The following is an 18,617-nucleotide window of genomic DNA, read 5'->3' on the forward strand; positions in this document are numbered from 1 at the left end:
TGAATTGAAATAGATGTACAAGTGTCCTTTACAGTTGTGTATCTAGAATAGCTTCAAAAATAAATTAAATTGGTTCAGCTTTTCTATCTTGTAACAGACAGATTCACTAAACCTCCCTATTGAGTTTATATTAAGGACATGGTGAAGTGTATGCTTTCTCAATTTCTAGCTCATGGTAAATTATACATAAAAGAAGCATTAACTGAAATGTACAGTTACTTTTATTAACTTAGAAAAAGTTAATTTCTGAACTTAAGTTTAGGAAATCATTAACTTGATTTTAGCATTGGGTATTCTGGAAGAATATGTACAACATGTGCAGTTTTCCAGGCTTCCTCTGCAATGTATGTCCCAGATTTACTTTGGAACCATTAGGTCACAGAGCAGTCAAAAAAATTCTGCAAAGCCCAAATTTATATGGAATAGTATAAAAACCAGGTTAACAGGCTAGATATGGTTGCTACCATAAGCAAATTAACCTAAACTCTACAGGAAATAACAAAGATATTTTCAAAACTTAAAGGTGAAGGGGCAGAGCTTATCACAATTTATGACACAAGTAAGTGTAAAAAAGATTAATGGAGGAGGCATTATGGAAAAAATCTGGGTTTAGAAATTTCTAGAAAAAATCGAACTCCCCAAAACCCCCCAACTTTTGTTCATTCTTTAGGTGCGATTTTCAAAGAACTAGCATTCTGGGAAATGCAGAAAAAGATTTTTATATAGAATCAGTGATCACTGAGTGTACTCTGAACCTTCAGGTGGGTATGCTTTTCTTAATGATTTGTTTTAAAAAAGAATGAAGAGCTAATAAGAATTAGGTTTGGAGGTTTTTTTTAATCAGCTGTTTTCAATGTCCATATCAATAATACTGGGATAGGCTCCCCAGGGAAGCGGTCACAGCATCAAGCCTGACACAGTTCAAGAAGCATTTCGACAATGCTGTCAGGCACAGGTGTGAGTCTTGGGGTGTCCTGTGCAGGGCCAGCAGCTGGACTTAGTTATCCTGATGGGTCCCTTCCAACTCAGCACATGCTATGATTCTATGAATACCAGGCCAGGAAGCATCTCCATATTTTTGGATGTAGAGTTTTACAAGGTCTGCATCTTGACTTCACATCTGAGCATGAATTTAGGTAGTGGGAAGCTCTGAGTACTCTGTCCTAGATGCTGTATTATTCTAGTTGCAATTAACTATATTGTGTTAACATTGCAGTTATGGGATTCTCCTGCTTTTTAAAATGCAGTTAACATTTATTTTTAGCAGGATTTTTTGAATTAGTTTACCTTTCTATCTTGGAATGAGATTTATACTTTTTCCTAATAGAACTTGACTGACTTCAGTAAACTTAGACCACAGAGGAATGTGGTCTGTTTTTTATGTGTTTGTGTCAGTTTAATTCTTAATGGAACATTACTGTAGTGGATCTGTGAATTGATTACCCTTAAAAAAACACAGAGTCATAGAATATCCTGAGCTGGAAGGGACCCACAAGATCTCACAATGATCTTGGACTCACAACGACTGAGTCCAATTCCTGACCCTGCACAAAACAACCTTAAAAATCACACCAAAAATCAATAATGTGTGATCATGTCTGAGAGCCTTGCCCAAATGCTTCTTAAGCTCTGGCAGGTTTGGTGCTGTGACCACTTACCTGGGGAGCCTCTTCCAGTGCCCAGCCACCCTTGGGTGAAGAAACTTTTCCTGATATCCAACCTAAACCTCCCTGACAAAACTTCAGGCCATTCCCTGCTCACCACAGAGCAGGTATCAGTGCCTGTCCCTCCTCTTCCCCTCACGAGGCAGTTGTAACTGCAGTGAGGTCTCCTCTCAGTCTCCTCCAGGCTGAACAGACCAAGTGACCTCAGCTGCTCCTCATAAGGCTTCCCCTCAAGGCCCTTCACCATCTTCATGCCCCCCATTGGACACTCTCTAGTACTGTCCTTCTTATCCTGTGGCACCCAAAGCTGCCCCCAGCACTGGAGGTGAGGCTGCCCCAGTGCAGAGCAGAGCAGGACAATCCCCTCCCTTGCCCGGCTGGCGATGCTGTGCCTGATGCCCCCCAGGCACTCCTGGCTGCCAGGGCACTGCTGGCTTGCATTCAACTTGCCATCCACCAGGACCCCCAGCTCCCTTTCCATGGCACTGCTCTCCAGTCTCTCATTCCCCAGTCTGTCTGTACATCCAGGGTTGCTCCATCCCAGGCGCAGAACCTGGTCCTTGTCCATGGTAAAGTTCATATGGTTTGTGATTGCCCAGCCAACAACACATCATCGAACTTATTTTTAAGCTCAACTATGAAAACGGGATTTAGAAATCTCGTGATTTATGCAGTTTGATTCTAAAATATTACTTTATCTACATAATATATGAAAGCAGATAGTAAAAACCCCTTGAGATCATTCTATCTGTTACTTGCTGACTTCTTGAGAGAATTTTTTGATCAGAGTATATCAATTATGTGACATAGGAGTTATATAAATGGTATATGAATTAATAAGAAGTAACTTATTCTTGACAGCTACTCATTAAACAGTTAGAACAAATGGCAGAGTGAAAGAATGAAAGCATCCAATAACATTCCATTTTATGGATGTTTGGACTTTCTAATTGAAAGATGAACATTCATAAGTATTTCTTTTTTTTATAATTATGTGTTAGTAATACATACTCCAATCCCTAGACCTTTATACTTAAATTACCCATGTGGTTATTGCTCTTGAGTTGCACTGTGCATTCTTACTGTGAATAAAATATTTTTTACAAAATATTACTTTAAAATAATCTAATTTCTCTGACATGCAGCACTCATACCTAATTCACAGTCAACCACAGGTACATTCCTACAAGGCTTATGTATTAGACATGCTGTAGTAGTGTGTCAAATTCTCTATACAGAGAATATATCTTTGCTCTTGAGGGGACTCTGGAGAACACAAGACAATTTAAATTAGATCACTGGTCCTCACAAGGGATGCTAAAAACCAGCAGGCATTGAAGTCAAACGTTGAGACTGTTAGATTGACTGTGAAATTGTCTGCAGTCCCTGATCTCAAACCCACAGAAATGTTTCCGTTGTTTACCACAGGTGAATTTGTTTTGAACCTTTTACAGGGAGAATAGTTAAGAAAATTTCTCAGGAAATGCTCGTGGGTGAGGATGGTTCCAAGAATGGATTTAAGCACCAGGCTAGTCTGTTAATTTGATGTACGTGGCTATGAGCTGTTTTCATATATTCTCATGTTCTTTCTAAATTCTTCTGTCTTCTCTACAGGAGTTATTAGTGTAATCAGAATCCTTTTACCTTCCTGTTGAAGAGGAAGCATGAAACAACAACAACAAAAAAAGGTAATTTTGACTTTTCAAAGCTCACAAGTAAAATCCCAGATATCCTTTGCATGTCAGAACTGATTCCCTGCATGAGAACAAACTCCCCTAATTCATTCATCTGCAGAATTTTCTCTTGCCATCCAAGCAATCTTTCTTCCGAAGTATGATGGGTAAAATTTTATTTTTTACTCTTGTGGAAATGCCTTGGGTTTATCACCTTACAGCAGGTCTTCATCACTTCTACGGTCCACTATTATTATCTGCAAATCATTTATATTGGGTACACTAAAAGAAATGCTGGATTGGAATTCCCACTGCTTAGATAAACTATTTTGTGGCTTTGCTGGTGTTGCTAAACTTCTCATAAGCATGAGCATAAGTTAGGTGGCTTCAGAAGTGTTGGCACTAATTAGGGATAAAACTAATGATGCTTTATATGTTTATTCAGATTTATGGGACTGAAGAGATAATACACATTTTTAATGGTTTTGTTTTTCTGCTGAAACTTATAAAATGAATCTTTTTAAACAGATTTCTAAAATTAAGGAATGTCTGTTGTAAATAAGTATATCGAACATCTTATTATTCATCATCTTTTAGAAGCAGTCCTTTGCTCAGCTGATAGAGAACTAGATGATTGTATAAATACTGCGGGAATAGAAAGCAGTCTAGGAAATTCTATAGCCAACACCATACTAGAAGCTGCTTATGCTGATGTAGCAGTAACTGCTTAAAGTCATCATTTAAAACATTTTTGGAAATCCAAAATCTTCTGAATATATTAGTATTTAACCTTAGAAATGTTTAGTTTGGCATAGTTCTTCCAAAATATCTGAGTAAGAGCAAATCTAGAAGTCAGGGATTTGTAACACAAAAGGAAGCATTAAAATACAGTTATATTAAAAGAAAAGAAATCTCTGAAGAAATTAGGAACTTAAAATTAGCAAAAAATTTTTTTAAGTAAATCTTAATGTTTTATTTATCAGTATACGTTCTGAAAATATCATCATGCTAACATATGAACTAATCACATAGGCTGACTGCTTCAGGTTATTATTTAAGTACAATAATATACTGGTGCATAAATGAACACATAGTTTCACAATAAATAATTTTAAAATATAGTGTATTGGTGAGTCCCCTAACTTAAAGATCTACTTTTCTGTACATGTCCCGTTTCTATCTTGCTGGGGTTTTTTTTGTTTGGTGGGGCTTTTTTGTTTGTTATGTTTGGTTTTTTTTTCTCCCGGTAGTGGTTTGGTTCAAAATATCCGTTACTTACTTATTTTCCTTCTGTGAGATAAGAATTAGGAGAAAGCAAAGCAGGCACAAAGCTTAAATAGTTGGAGTACAAAGAAAGAGTTTTATTACTAATAGAATTCAAAGTAAAGAGAAATAACAAGAAATTAAAGCAAACCCCCTCCCCCTTCCCAGCACTTTCCTCCTTTTACCCAACTCACACAACGGGTGACAGAACATGGGATTTTAGTCAGTGTTACAGTTCTTGCAAAGTCTCTTTCATATCCTTAAGGAAAAGAAAAGGTTTTCTTCAGCTGCACATGGTTCCCAAACTGCCACCAACAGCAGACCTACCTGGAAAGAAACAATCTGCTGTGGTGTAAAACATCTCTTCCATGAAAAATCTCACAGTTCCTTCACATTGCCAAACACAGGCTATCACATGGGGTTATTAATCTTTTTAAGGATGAGTTATTTTTGCCTGAACACAAAGGCTTTTTTTCCCCACAAATCTCTAAAAAGCCTCCCAATACTTCTATATAGCCTGGCATAGGCATTCTTCACAATCTTCACGGGCCACACATGAATTCTCCATCCCCCCATGTTCTTCAAATGGATTAAAGAGACAAACAATTTGTGATATTACAGTTTCTTACCATGGCATGCAAGAAGGTTTTTTAAGCTACGCTCGAGAATCGCGGCACCGCCCTCTTTTCTCCCGTCGCCATGCTCAGCTCCGTCTCACGGGACTCACTTCTCTTTCTCTCTGGCTCTGAAGCCGCCATGTTGAAGAGTGTTCTTGTTCGGGCTTTATGGTGGGAAAGCCTCGCTCCCTTTGTGCTGCTGGCTGCGTGGTGTCATCTTCAGTTCAGCACGAAGTGTGCTGGCAGCAGACAGGAGGCTCTGCTGGCTCCTGTTGGCTCCGTGTGGAGAGGAGAGGATAAGGACCCGGGGGTCCCAGGAAACCGCGCCGGATGGGTTTAGCTGTGTGGCAGTCCATGGCTGGTTTGAGCTGCCTGCGGCTCTGGGACAGTTCCCCCTGCCCCAGCGACCCAGGGTCTGTGCTGTGGCGTTGGGAAAAGGGGGGGGTGGGGGGAGCAGGGGCCCCGGCCCAGCCCAGTGGGGCCTGGAGACTTGGAAGCTCCCCCCTCGCCTTCCGGCAGGCGAGCTCAGACCAAAGGCAATTCCCGCCTTTCTGTGGGGTTTAAATATGTAAATTGTGAGAAGCGTCATTAGCCTAAAAGACTGTCCATCAACTCAGGTTCAACCCACTACACTCCCCCACTTTTAAATTGTACAGTATACAAGACAGAAATCAAGCACACGGTCTCTGCACAACAAATATGGTCAGAGTGAAGAATTATGCTAGGTTAAAGGATGGCAGTAATGTAATGAGACAAAAAAGCTTGGTAGAATCCTAGGTCTAGTCTTGAAAGACAGATTTTCACAATTAGTTCCATTCCTCAATCAAATGAAAAGCAGTTTGAGAAAAAATTTCCCACATATAAAAGCTTGAACTGAATATGCAGAACAATTGTAGTTGCCAAATATCCTTGAAACCAAAATGCTACCAAACTATTTAAAAAGTGAAATTATTGACAAATCTTCATATACAATAATTTTTAATGGTATTGCTATCTCTACTTACCTCTTCTTCTTAGCTAATTACTCTCTTTATACCATTCTTATTGTGGAATTATGATTGGGATTTGGCTTCTCCATCTTCCAATGTGTGCAACATTTCACAAAACCAAACAATATAATTTAAAACATAGAAGTCATTAACACAAGATGCTTGCCTAATTTTGTAAGACTTTTACTGCACATAAATATGTGTATACATCTTTGTAGTATTGACTCCTGCATCACTGTTACTTGAACAGCTTTTTAATACACATTGCCTCTCATTTAGGATAACCTCAAGCCACAAACTTATTATCTTTTGATGATAATGTATTATTTAGTCAAATATTTATGGAAGAAAAATCTTACTAGAAATTTCATAGTTTTCTGTTTTGATTTTGTATATATCCTTTGTTTAAACTGAGTATAAGCGGCAAAAGATTTTACTATGTATGTTCTTTTTGCTATCTTCACTGTTTTAGATCCCCTGCTAGCAGTTGGAAATCCAGTGGAGAAAACTCCTGGAAGCGTTTTTTAAAGGAGGTTTACAGGTATTGATGGAAAGTCTGTACAGTGATCATCTAGTCTGTTCCACCTGTGTATAAAACTATTTGTTTTCTTAGATACTTAAAATATTTCATATTTTACTTAGTGCTGATAATGGTATCACAAAACTTGATTTACAATTTGCAAAGTATGATGATTACTTCTCTATAATAAACACTTCTAGCATTATTACTGAATAATGGAAATATAAAAATGTAGACATCTTCCATTTGGTAGTGTCTTAACATAGATGATCAGTTGCAGACTGCTGGCAAAAAAAGTAACAGCTGCTGCTTCAAATACCCTTATAATATTGAATATTTGGTGCAAGTATAATCATTAATCTTATTTTAAGAGCAATGTCTTTGTTGCTCTGAGTCTGGCTCTTACTGCATTGTTCTGAATGGTTCATTAATTTGATTTATTCCTTTTTCCTATCCAGTATTTGTCTTCTTAACTTCCAGATTTCCTCAGGTAGCAGGAATAGAATTTGGATTCCATCCAGATGCAGAACCAGGACACAGAACTGTAGGAGACTCAATAAAAGATCAGGGACTGTATCTGAAGGACAGCAAGGTCTACCACCTTGTCATTAAGAAATATTTGGCTAATGTAAGTTGTGATATGTTTATTATTATTATTTGTGCTTGTGAAGCAAGTAAAATATGATTGAATGCTAAATTATGACAATATATTGGGTTATAATCTGAGTATTTTCCTTTTTTTTCTCCATCAATTTTAAAATTTGTTGATTTCCTGATCTCCTATGTGTGCCCTTAGTTTGATAAATATTCCTGTCATCCCGCAGAAGACTAGAAAACATAATGTTGTTTTTAGAACTCTCCTACTTGCCTTCTAGTAAAGTTCACACATACAAATACTATTTTTGCATATTCAAATCAAGTATAGTTATTTGTAGTTACAGTCTCTCTATCTTATTTGCTGGCAAAATTTACATGTTCAATCTGGAAGTTATTTAAGAAGGTAGCTCCAAGCAATTTCAACTCACTTTTCAAATGAATAATAAAAAAAAAATCATACTAAACCAAAAATTGAATAGTTTTATTACTAATGCTTTTAGAACCATACAATTTAAAGTAATTTTGAAATAGGCATTTAAATGTGTACATGTACAGAACTGTCATATATGGGACTGGGACTATTTATTTCTCTTGGAGACTTGGGTTTTATGGTCATATTTTAATCATACTGGGATTTTTTTAATCATACTGGGAGTTTTAATAAAGCAAATAAAGCTGTGTAATACAGACAATAGAAAATATTTGGGCACCAATCTATGGGAACTTTACACACTTTTTCAGAGTGTAGCTGAGAAAAGACAGAAAAGATCTGTGACAGCTTTTGAGTACTCAACTTTCTAAGTCCACAGAGCTGCTACTTTATGAATATGGTAATAATTCCTCAGATAAAATCTGCTTCACAGGCTTTTCACAGTTGATCATTTTGGGGCAACCACTCCTGCAGGAATGTATAGAGATGTGTTTCTGAAGAAGATATGGAAATGGAGGAGGTAGAAAAGACTCTTAAGGATGTCAAACCCTGTTTTAAATCCTAGTCCACTTGTAGGGAGGTGAATTAGACATACAGAGGCTTTGGGTTCAGCACATAAGGCTTTCAAGGAACAAAACCTTTCTGACTAAGTTGCTTCTTTACCCTCACAAAGAATCTGTGGCAAAAATTTTTATGCAGGATATAGGTCTGATGATACATCCTAGCACTGTCACCATCTATCTCTTTTTCTTTCTTAGCCTCTCAAAAACATTTAATAAACATCTATAAATATCTGCAGAGAGCAAAGATTTATTGCTCTATCTCCTCCAGACACCACTGGCAGAAGTTTTATTGAACCACATTTTCCATGGTTACAAAAGTTGGAATTAATTTAAAATAACTTCAATGCCAAAAAAGGTTTTAAAGGGAGCTATGATCTTACTGCTTTTCGAAGAACTCCTTCAGCTTTGATATACATGAGATTAAGGTGGGATATGTAGATTATAAGGCCCAACTCACTCAGCCAGGTCTAATAAAATCCCTCCTAAGATTTTATTCTTTACAGACATAAATACAGCTCTAAAGGTTTTTTTTTAGGTTCTTATTAATGGTTGAATGAAGTTGTTTCTTTCCAAGCACTCTTTACTTACAAGACGGAATTAATGCTGATTTAAGAAATTCTTTAGGTGACTGCAATACTTAGACGTCTTCTCTGTAAGAGACTTTTGCCACCTATTCATAAATCTTACAGACTTAAATCCATTCTTCTTCTTTTCATACCAATAAACTATGCCTTTGTCCCAAGTTTGACATGCAAAAGAAAAAGCTAAAAATTGGAATTTACATACAGGCACTTTAAGGCAATAAATGAAATCCTTTCAATTGTCCATAAAGCAGTTCTTGTTTAGTCAAAGACAGTGATAAGGACAGTAGAACAGAACAGCATTTTACTCTGGTAAGGACAGTAGAACAGGATAGCACAGCCTTGGAGAAATAGATAAAGAATGTAACTTAGGCAAAGAGAAGCCATGCAAAACACAAGCAGTATGCCAGCTCAGCTCTGCAAGGCTGACAAAGCACAAGGTTTGCAAAACAGTGATATTGTGCTTACTCCAGAGTGGGGGTTGAGGAACAGCCATCTGAGAAGGACACCAGATGTTGAAGACAGACAACAAAGAACCACAGAAAGACTTCTGATAAGGGGTGTGACTGTGTAAAATGAAATGATACAGACACATCAAGTAAGCAGGGATAGCTGATGGATATGTAATCAGTGTGTAAGGTAAACACTCTCTTCACCTGACGCTCGGCACTCTCAGTTTGAGGAAATATCTTCTGAGTGACCAGTGCGCTGCAGTAAAGAATCCCTGCTTTCTAATACTCAAATCCATGTTAGAAAGTTTCTATCCAGCTGATTTTGGTACCAACAGACAAACTTTTCAAGAAGTGAGGCATTATTCCTTGTCATCTGTATTTTTTAGCTTAAATGAACAGTTTATGGCATGTTGTAGTATTGGCTACCTTGTGTCATGATCAATTTTCCCTGTACCCAAAAGACTGTGTATAAAGTGCTGTGTCTCACCTTGCAAATTTGCAATGATGCCTCTTATTTAGGATATTTTTTTGCTTCATAGAAAGGAAATGCAGAATATGGTGCATGGTTTTAAAACGTACTATACACTGTACAGAGAGACAGAGAAATCACTTAGTGTTAGAAGCAATGACAAGTATGTTTTAATCTCTTCCAGAAGAGGATGGGGAAGTCTATACAGTCTACCTGACATTCTGTTGTAAGTACCTGTTACATACGTATTTTGAGCCAAAGAAGGGTGTGAAAAGCGAAGACAGCTGAAACCATTTTCACTGATCTAAATTGTGTAAGCTGGGTGAAAGGTCATATGCTCCTATGAATGGTGCTCAAAAACACCAAAATGTCTGTCTCAAAGCATTCATATTAGACAAAATTTTCTATTTGTAATTTTGCTCAAGTACTTTTTAATCCTTTTCTGTAAATTTTTCAAAACTTCTTTTGGCAGTAGATGGCTTTATTTTGAGAAGGTATGAAGGAAATCAGGTCAAAGCCACAAAACAAATCCAGAAACACTATTAGTATTTTGCAATTGAGAGCTCTAGATAATGTAATAATGAATTAAACTCTGATTCAAGTAGATGTCTCAAGGTTCAGTGGGAAACAGAAGAGCCTTATTTTCCCTCTAAACCTTTAGGTTCACTGCCTTTGCTTCTTTATCTCTGTACTGCTGTGTGAATGCCTCATTTTTTTTCTCTTTGAAAAGCTAATGAAAAAAGAGTAATCTGATTTTTTTTCTTTTTTTTTCCTGCTGTGCCTGCTCCTAGCACAAGCATCTTTTGATGAATAATAAAACTGGCCTTCTTTTCCATATTGATCCTGTTGCAGCAAGTAATTCTGTTCACAGCCTGGCCCAAGCTAATATAGTCCACACATTACCTTAAATGGCTCATGAGAACAGTGGGCTGGAGCTCTCTAATGGGCTTCCTGATACATGACTACAGGACAAGCCACCTTATTCTCCCTCTCTGAATTCCATACTGGCTCCCTCCTTATCACCACATCACATTTAAACTCCTTCTCCTGACAGTGAAAATTAAATTACTCTTTTTCATAATTCTCTGTCTTTTCTCTTGTTGTCATACTTTTTAAACTCACTAATGACTTTCTTCTATGAATTAACTGATCATCCACTCACTTTGTACAATACATGTGCTGTTTTGAGTCTGTGGATCAGCAGTTTTTAAACTTGGAAAGCTCCTGGGCACTACATGCTCATGTCCACTCTATGCATTAGACTCAGTATGTACATAGATCTCTAGTGCACTCACCGCAGGGTATCTTCTTCCAAGCTGTGCATTTGAGGTCCAAAATCTTAAAATAGTGCTGTGTATAACTGGCATGTAAGAAATGCCTAAAAAAAAAGCAGTAGTAGTTAAATTGAAGATCAACTTTTGCCTCAAACTCATAGAATGATAGAATCATACAATGGTTTGGACTGGAAGGGACCCTAAAGATCATCTAGTTCCAACCCCCTGCCATGGGCAGTGACACCTTCCATTAGACCAAGCTGCTCAGAGCTCCATCCAACCTGGCTGTGAACACTTCCAGGGATGGGGCATCCACAACTTCTCTGGGCAATGTACTCCTGTGCCTCACCACCTGCAGAGTACTTTTTTTCCTCATTTAAAACCATTACCCCTTGTCTTGTCACAACAGTCCCTGCTAAAGAGATTGTCACTGTCTTTTTTAGGTGGTCCTACTGAAAGGCCACAGTAAGATCTCCCTGGAGCTTTCTCTGCTCCAGGCTGAACAGCTATCTCAGCCTTTCTTTGTAGGAGAGGTGCTTCAGCCCTCTGATCACCTTGGGGGCCTCCTCTGGACTTGCTCCAGCAGTTCCATGTCCTTCATGTGCTGGGACCCCAGGGCTGGATGCAGCACTGCAGGTGGGGTCTCAGCAGAGCAGAGCTCTGCTGCCCACACTGCTTGGGATGCAGCCCAGGACACGTTTGGCTCTCTGGGCTGTGAGTGCCCATGGCTGGGTCATGTCCAGCCTCTCATCCACCAGTATCTCTAAATCATTCTCTGCAGGTCTGCTCTCAATCCACTCATCTCACCAATAGTTTTCCTTATGATGATTTAAAAGAGAAGTATTTCCAGGGCTTTAATTTTATATACTCTGGTTTTGATATCCGTAGTACTATAGTTATACCTTCTTCCAACATACAACAACCATAACAAGACCTACAAGTACATTCATATATACTATTGCATTAATTAAATATTAAGAGGTTTTAAGTAGACAGTGGTTTTAGCTGCACTTACTTATTTTTTAAAGGACTTCACAGAACGTACTGAAAGTAGTCTCATCAAACTGTGGCTGCTTTTAGAACACTGGAAACTTTTTCTAAGAAGTACAAACAAAAATTGTTGTCTAGGAGCTGAATTAATAAAGGATCATGATTAAAAAAAGCTTAAGAGATCAACATACTCAGATCTTCTAGTTTTTCAAGGGAACTGAAATTCAAAATAGGGTTTACCTAGAATTCACTTTATCTAGAAGAAAGAAATGAAAGTCCAGAGAATGGAATTCACAATAGTCATCTGATGACTTGGGGAAACAGCCCCCAGAATGTGAAAGGTCTATCCAAGAACAGCATTTGTCTCCCTTCCCCTTCTCTCATATACTCCTGACTAAAGCATGTAACTAACAGAATAAATTTCTGTGAAACTGAAACTTAGAAAATCCATCTTTTGCACTTAATAAAATATTTAAATTCAGATAGTATTATTGAGATTGGAAACAACCCTTAAGATCATTGAGTCCAAGCAATACAGAACCTTTCTTTCACTTGACACTTAAAGTGTTGTTGCTCCCTGATATGCCTATTTGTTCATCTAGTGCTTAGAGCATTTGCTGCGGACAGGGAAAGTTTTGATTGTAGGAGGATATGTTTAAACCCTTTTCCTGAAGTGTGCTGGCCACTAAGCTGCAGAAGAAGATTACTGTTATCAGTGATTAACACATGCATTATTACTCATCACAGATACTGCTATTCTAAGGGCAATTAGGTGTCAAGGATCTTTGGAAAGTACAGACCTAATTCATTTCATGTTACTGTTTGTTCCTGGGAGTAAACAAAAAATACTTGGATAAGTGCAGACACTCAATATCCACTTTTAAAACAGTCACCCAGAGCCTATTCTGGCAGACTACAGGCAGTTTGCATTGTCACCTGACCATGCTGCCTGCCATCTGTATGATTTCCTAATGCCAAGTGGTACTGCACACAGCCAGCTATGCTGGCTCTAGTCCACATGAGGATTCCTGCACCAAAAGGTGGGAAAAGCAGAGCAATTTCAGGTGCAGTATGGCTGTTGCAGCAGTACATAAAATGGCCTCGTGAGAGAATGCATTTGTCCGTAACAGTAGGTTAAAAAGAAGGGGCTGGTGGACAATGTTCATTGCTGAATGAGGACTTCATCCTTATCTGTTTGGAAAAGTCTCTTTTCTAGGACTTGATATTCTCTCTTTCAAATCCTTGATTTTGTAGTTTTACTGTGACTTGGTTACTGTGCAGTGGTTCAAGCCACTGCTTTACCTTTCAGGAAGAAAATTAACCACAGTTGTTGTTGCATTTTGAAGATTTAAAAAAATTTAACACAATTCATTACATTTTAATTAATGTTACCTGATGTTACCTGATAATGAAACCTACACATCATTAATGTTTAAAATGAAAATAATTTCAGTAAAATCAAAAATATTATTTTTGCATTCATCCTATGTAACAATTGTAATGTTTTTCTAACACCAGGCTGAATGATAGTGTTCTTCAAAGAGACAGTCCACAGTCTTCACTAACATCCCTTTGAATTAAAAAAGTATGACTGCTATGATCTCATTGCTGATCACTGATGATGCTAACAATGGAAATATTTCTTGACTTGGATTTGTGCAGTAACTCTTGGATTGCTTTACTTGTATTTGTTAAAAAGCTGAGATGTGAAACAAACTCAACTTTCTTTTGAGCAAAAGCCAGAAACACTGTTTACTAAATAACATTGTGATTTATATTTTGCTGCCTGAAGCAATTTGCTATCTGTTCTGTTTAAGGGTTTAGACAGTTTCTCCTTTTCCCACTGAGGGTACTTAGCTAAGCAGTATGTGGAGGCTAGTAGGAATCTTCCAGAAATGTCCTTCCAGCCAGTGGGTCATAGTCATTCCTGAAAGCCTTTTAACATTAAACCTCCTGTAAAGCAGTAAATGCTGAACCAGGGCAGGGGAGTTGTGGGGCTTTTTAAAGTAAATAAAGAATTTAGTTAGTATCTATACAAGTTATGCATATATAATTAGGCTTTCCTTTGATTTAAATTATGGTAATATGATAATTTAGTTATTGCTGCCAAAAAACATGTTAACCTGTTAGATTAACACTGTAATACTTGCGTTTGTATATCCCCAGTGCTTGTAAAAGTGCCTTTCACTTGAGAAGTCCCAAGTGATTTGCACATTGAGCATTACTGCTACTAGACTCTGCTACTAGACTCAGAAAAATGGAAGTTCTGAACAACTTGTTTTTAGAGATTAAGACTTACGAGAATTTCACCTGCAAATCACTCTGAAAATAAAACACTTCAGAATAATAGTTAGGGAAAGAGAAGGGTATCTTGATTTATGCTGTTGTTATCATAATATTATATTCCTGTCTTAAGCAGAATTAGAGATAAAATAGTAGTACAGCCTGATAGTTTAATACCATTATATCATTTTTGTAGTTTAGAATTTAAATCATAATCTACATGACAAATAAAAATTAGTTGTGAGCCTTTATTCCTAGGTGAGTGTAACAGAAAACAAACAGACAACTTTGTAGGTCTTGCTGTTCATGTAAAATTGCAGTATACGCATTGGAAAAATCTGTGACCGTAGAGTGACTTATTAACTTCTATGTTCATTTAATTCCCAAGTTTTAAAAAGATAAAAAGTGGAGTCCAATTCTATAAGATGGAACCAGAGAGAGCTATAATTTGACTGTAACATTAACTTCCTGCAAACATTCTCTGTGTGATAAGATGTAAAAGAAAATTAGCATATTCTTCCTCCCCTGAAGTCTAATTCAAATTATTTTAGAACTAGTTTAACTTCTGACAGCTGAAATGCATACATTAGCTATCTAGAGCCATCTGCAAGGCAAACACATTCTTACCTCATATGTTTCATATAACTGAAACATGTTGTCTTTCAGGCACCATCAGATGCCATGCTCTGACTGGTAATGAATTTTGGAATCATGCATCTCCCTAAGGATTTATAGTGCATGGATTAAGGACGGGGTTTTGTGAATTGCAGTTATTTTCACACTTTGATTGTAAGTCTAAACAATATTTCTTGGGTAGCAGCCTGATTATATGAAGAGTTACTACTCCAAGCCAAGGATTATTTTAGGTAGGTTGGTATTACATAGGATTTAAAAAAATACTACATTTCCATTTTAATTTACCAGGATGGTCAGCTAAATTTTTTCTGTCAGTATCAAATATCCTCCATTTTATAGAGGTAATACATTGAAGCTACATGAGATTTCCCGTCTCCAGTCTCAATTTCATTATCCAGCTCAGAAACAGTGGAGTATATCACATGATTAGCATTTTAATACTCATTTATTTGATGACAGAGTAAAAAGGATTTGAAATAATTAATTTTTAATGTTTGCATCTGTATCAGATGACTTACTATGATCCTTTTATTGGTGGCATTTACATTCTCTGCTTCACTGTCTTGTTTGAGGATAAAAGATTACATATGGAGTATTTTTAAGTAATTGCCTGAATATATTTTAATGATTTAATGGAAATGTAGAAACACTTCAACTAAATGTTTAAAATGTTTGATGGAAAATGAAATAGATTATTAATAAGTTAAAATGGTATCTACTGAAAAGTCAGAATATAATTACTGCAGTTTTCTCATCCTAAAACCAAAGTGCAAATTTAAATAAGCCATCATTAATATAGTAGCATAATGATTTGTATCACTTGTATAACATCAATCTAGGAATCCTGGGAGCAATTTTATTTCATTTGTAAATTAGTATTGAGATGTCAAGGGCATGAAAGTGTATTTTGTAGAGTGGACAACAAAAAATGTGGCTGAGGGAAGGCAGCATTGCTGTCGAGTACCAGAGAGGTATCTGTAGTATTGAGTTCCAGAATATTGTTTAAACTCAAAAACTACTTAGATAAGTGCACACAGGACAGTGACAGCTGCTACAATATTACAGGAATATATTTTAAATTTCAAACAATCCTGTGGGGCTTTTTCAGTAACATTTCCATGTATCATGAATAATCCTGAATGAAGCAGTATACTTTCCTGATCAAGGACCAAGGATTAAAGAGCCCTTAAGAAGATCAGGTCCAGGCAGGCTGAGCCAAGACCTTGAGGGCTCTCATCTTCACAGAAACAATGAGCAAACAGGCCCATAAGCCACTCTTCTGTTCTTACCAGCCATAAACAGAACTGAGGGAACAGTCAGTTGTTTTCTAGGCAGTGGTCTGTAAAATAATCTTGTGCTGTTAACACTGATTGTGCTTTTACTGAGCCAGGCTGAAGGGCATTCATCCAGTACCTGGCACTGCTACCTGGCACTGCTACCCAGTACTGCTATCCAGTACCTCCCTGGAAGCAGCTGCTTTGCTGTCCTTTGCTTATCTGCTATTTTACACCTTCACGGTTGCTTTCCTGCAAGAACCAACCATACTCTGGCTCCTGGCATCTTTTTTACAGGGACACAGAAGTTCCTTTGAAAAGATCTTGGGGTTTTATTTACATCTAATACAACAAGGTGTTTTGTTCCTCTTTGTCATGCATATATATTTTCCTTCCATTTATATATGCCACAACTTACATTAAAGGCTGTAGAATAAGTCAGGTTACAGTTCCTCACCTGTGTATAAGTTCAAAATTTTGGGAGGGGGGTATGTCATGCCTTAGCAAAACCAACTGATTGAAATAGAAGAGCAGCCCCAGAGGGCAAAAAAGCAATGAAAAATAACAGCACATCATCTTGCCTTCTTTGGACAGACTCCAGTAGTCATAGGTGAACCAAAATATCTTAAGAAAACTGGGAGTATTTGGGAATCCTTTAATAAAGCAGAAAAGGAAAATCAATGTGTGCCATCAGATGACCTACATAATTCCCGAGGACTTGTTATGGGACACCTCTGCAACAGAGGACACCAGAGTGCCAGGGGAGACTGTAGAGAGTGCCTTGCACAGCACTCAAAGGGCAGGGAAATCCATTTGGTCTCCTACATAACTCTGCCCTGATGAGAGTCTTTCCTTGAGAAGTGTTGGGGTTTTAGGAGTTCTCCTAGGTTTTTTTCTGTTAAAGGAATTTTCCCCATACGTGTTGCTAGGGGGACAAATTGCTGTGTATTTAAGAAAAACAAAGAACTACCCACTAGGAGTGGGGTGCATCTGGCTACTCTTTTGTTTCACCTGGGTGTGCGATTAGTCGGTCCCTGAACGCTGGAGAGGGAGGCTGGTTTTCGTCAGCTGCTTTTCCTTCTGCGGAGAAAAACCCTGGGATCCCCAGCCCGCCTTCCCTGCCCTGCTGGGAGCCGGGCCGTGGCCACCCTGCCCCGCCGTTGCTTCGAGCCTTTGCTGCGTTGTAGCCGTGCTCGCCCTGGCCTGCCCAGACCTCCGGGGGGTTCCCCGTCTGGATACATCTCATCTGCCACCCAGGATTTGTGCTCGTCCCTGCCGTTCCAGCCTGCTGTTCCTGAGAGTCCGGGATCAGCTGCCCAGGGGTTTGTGCAGCCTTTGTCCCATCCCTTCCCGGGATCCCAGGGCACCGGTGCCGCGTGCTCCCCGAGCTCGCTCCGGAGCGCCCCCTGCAGCCGCGGGGGAACCATCGCACCTGCCCTGCTCACCGGGAGCCGCCAGCGCCCCTGCCGGCTGCGAGCGGAACTGCACCCGAGGGGAAAGGGCCTGACAGCCGAAAGGCTGGGACTGGGTTTGTGATTGTTTGCTGTTACTGCCGTGGTTATTGTTGTTTGTTTGACTGGTTATACACACATAGATATATAATAGTAAAGAACTGTTATTCCTGTTCCTCATATCTTTGCCTGAAAGCCCCTGGATTTCAAAATGATAATAACTCGGAGGGAAGGGGGGTTGCATCTGCCATTCCAAGGGGGGCTCCTGCCTTCCTTAGCAGACACCTGTCTTTCAAACCAAGACAAAAAGCAAGCCCAGAGCTTTTTTTTTTTCCAGTGTCAATCTGATGACTTGTCCAGAAGCATTCCTCTGATCAAATTTGTCGGTTCATTTGGTACATTTTCTGCAGTGTTCATCAGAGATGAAGTTTGTCCTGTAGGATTTGCCTGTAATAAAATAATTTTAGTGAAACCAAACTATGGGACTATACATACCCTCAGTCTTCTTTTAGGAACTTTTTAAAGTAATAAAAAAACTGTAAAAATATGATTAAGTGAAAAGTTAAATGTCCTCAATTATACCTTATTACATTTCATGGTTAACCTTCCACAGTGTAACAGTGGAAAGTACTTTCAAATAAGGACACATTTTAGTGCCTTACCAGAAACGTAGAAATATTTCAACCAAAGAAGATATTTGCTGGAAAATTAAATAGATTATTATTATTTTTAACTCAGTAATTTTATTAAGCTAATATTGACAGTATTTATTTTCCAGGATTACATCACAGCAACAAAGAAATCCTAATACATTTAAGATTCTGGAGGTTTAGTTTACTTTCAGTCATAGAGGAATCAAATATAAGTAAATATAAAATGTGAACTTCCTTT

The 18,617-nt window shown here is 38.2% G+C and overlaps 1 long non-coding RNA gene across 4 annotated transcripts in view; it reads left to right on the top strand.

The window, feature by feature from the left end:
- The window catches only part of LOC121664742, a 55,042-nt gene that overhangs the window by 22,479 nt on the left and 13,946 nt on the right, over nucleotides 1-18,617 (top strand). For 2 of the 4 annotated variants that reach the window (XR_006016108.1, XR_006016107.1), the window contains exons 2-4: nucleotides 3,279-3,352; nucleotides 6,679-6,747; nucleotides 7,207-7,354. This is a non-coding gene — a long non-coding RNA (uncharacterized LOC121664742). Of the gene's footprint in view, nucleotides 1-3,278; nucleotides 3,353-6,678; nucleotides 6,748-7,206; nucleotides 10,933-18,617 lie in introns of those variants that run through there. The other 2 variants (XR_006016109.1, XR_006016106.1) reach the window with 2 other exon arrangements.

Source organism: Corvus kubaryi, unplaced genomic scaffold (genome assembly GCF_017639235.1).
Source record: "Corvus kubaryi isolate FWS band 111438036 unplaced genomic scaffold, C.kubaryi_AGA036_p1.0 37308, whole genome shotgun sequence".
Classification (NCBI taxonomy): Eukaryota; Metazoa; Chordata; class Aves; order Passeriformes; family Corvidae; genus Corvus; species Corvus kubaryi.